The sequence below is a fragment of the Pteropus alecto genome, unplaced genomic scaffold (genome assembly GCF_000325575.1).
Source record: "Pteropus alecto unplaced genomic scaffold, ASM32557v1 scaffold76, whole genome shotgun sequence".
Taxonomy (NCBI): domain Eukaryota; kingdom Metazoa; phylum Chordata; class Mammalia; order Chiroptera; family Pteropodidae; genus Pteropus; species Pteropus alecto.
The window spans coordinates 4,486,354-4,488,726 of record NW_006443138.1 but is presented as its reverse complement, the minus strand read 5'-3'; the positions used below and the strand labels follow the sequence as shown (position 1 = coordinate 4,488,726).

Genomic DNA, 2,373 nt, shown 5'->3' with positions numbered 1-2,373 from the left:
TTGAAATGTTTTTCTCCTCTTCCATGCCTTCCTTGAATCCAGCTTGAGCAGCTAGTGTCGCACATTTCATGTTGGGACCCAGTAGCTCTGTCACAACCACAAGCAGAGAGAACTCAACACTGGCTTTGTCATTTCCTATTGCTGTCCAGCTTCAGGGATTTACTCGTTTTTCCAATCATGATGTAGAGCAGCAATATTTAAATGCCCACTGTGGGCGAAGATACACTATTAAGTTAAGGAAAAATCTGTGAGCATGTCAAAAGTGTTCTCTCTCTTGATCTGGGTACTTGTTACATGGGCGAATCCAGTTTGTGAAAATCAGCAAACTGTACTCATGAAATATGCACTTTTCTATATGTATATTACACATTGTTAAAAAATAAAATAAAGCTGTAGTCTTATTTTGAATTATATAACTTAGTGGCTGAAACTTACCTTCTCTTTGTCATCTTCCACTGGTCTCTGCTTCCCTTTTCATTTCCAAATCAACAGTTTTCTGGTGAGAAAGTGGTAAGGTAATTGCTTCAACAACTGCATATAGAATTATTTGTTATACCAAAAACTTGGAGTAGGAATTAACCCTGGTGAAAGAAATGGTCTGTTTCCTTGTTGAATCTTTTTCATCTCTTGGTTTCAGTAATCTTAAAAGTTCAGTACATTTTTCTGTTACGTTAACGCATTGTGTACCGAACAGGCAGACACAAAACCTCTTGACCGTGCTTTAAAATTTTTGCTTAAGTAACCTCACAAGACTCCCACATTCTTTAGTTCTGCCTGTATTGAGAATCAGCAGTTACTTTTAAGTTTTAATAAGTTTCACATGTCTTGTAGTGAAACCGTGTTTGGTTAATTCCAACCTTTAATTAGTAGGCTCTGGATTGGTGTACACCAGACTCAGGGACGTTATTAGTGAGAACCGAAAGCGATGTGTGTTGCTCCATAACAGATCAAAACAAACCTCGTGTGCTCTGACAGCATTAAACCCCACTGAGACCTGACCAGGATATGGTTTTCAGTTGTAAAAGAAAATTGTAATTCACAAGTCCTTGCCAGATGTCGTACCCCCATACCTCAACTTCATTACATCTACCCAGAGTTGGTGGTCATGTGAGGTTTAGCCAAAAAGACTCGTTTAGTTTTTAATAATTTAAATATTTATTCAAAATCCTCAGTGGGCATATTGATACATCATGGTTTTTGGGGTGCTTTTTAATTTAAAAAAAAACATTTGGGATGTATGTTCTTTGAGATGTAAATGATACTTTTCAATTTAGGAGGCAACTTTGAAATCCTCTCACTTAATACAAGTTCTATCTCTTGACGATGTTATAATGAGAAGGAAATATTCATCTACAAAGTGTAAAAAGATGCTGAGATAAAATAACTGAAAATGAGCGAACCTGAATGAAAATACAGATTTAGAAGCTGGTGTCTGTTTTAAGGAGTAAACAAATGAGTTCTAAGATTTTTTCTTATCTCAAACCCATACAAACACCGTGGACGTCACCAAGTGCAAATTTTCAAAAATCTTTAGTAGGTTGACCAAGAAAAAAAGAACCAATGTGTTTTTAAAAAGTTGTTTGATTGGCAGTGGCTTCTGAAGTGTTGAAAGTTATTAGATAAAGTTCAAATACCAATGAACATGATGTGTTTGCAAGTGACACACAGTTATACCAGGACAGGGAGACTCTGCCCAAGGAGGAGCTTAGCACTGGGCTCTCAACTCCCGGACCTCTAGGCAATTTGCACTCTCTTTCCTTCATCATTGTGTTATATGACTTTAGCAAAATGCACATTTTGTAACTTATATTTCTCATATCCTTTTTCAAATTGTTAGATTTGTGAATGTTTTCTTTGGTTAGACAATTGGTGTTATTCTAATACTTATTTCAATATAACTTCAATGTAATTTCACAGTAATTTGTAATGCAGATGGCAGGGCATAGTAGTCACTTTCACCTTACCAGCAAATCATATTTTATCTGGCTATAACTATAAAAAGTTATTCTTGAGGGAATATTGTAGCAAGATTATTTTTTTCAATGAGATTTTACTGTAGTAAAGGTCACTGTTAAATTCCAATGATTTAAAATGTAAATTATTGTATTATTTTTTTCCCCTATAAAGGATTAACTACAGAAAGCAACTCCAAGGTATTCTGATTATGTACATAATTTGACACTAAGTTCCCTGTTGACTAATTTGAAAGATACCATTATGTTTCCTTGCTTTTAGAAGCCCCTGATTGCCCATCACTGAGGAAAGAGCAACAGTTTAAAATGTGGTAGAAGGAAGTTCTTTTAAAGAAACTCCCCTCTCTCTTTTCACACATTTTGAACTTGTGAGGAACCAAATAATCACATTTTTGAGAAA

General features: G+C 35.3%; 1 pseudogene; it reads right to left on the bottom strand.

The window, feature by feature from the left end:
• LOC102893863 overlaps positions 1-2,373 on the bottom strand; it is a 37,942-nt pseudogene that overhangs the window by 1,032 nt on the left and 34,537 nt on the right.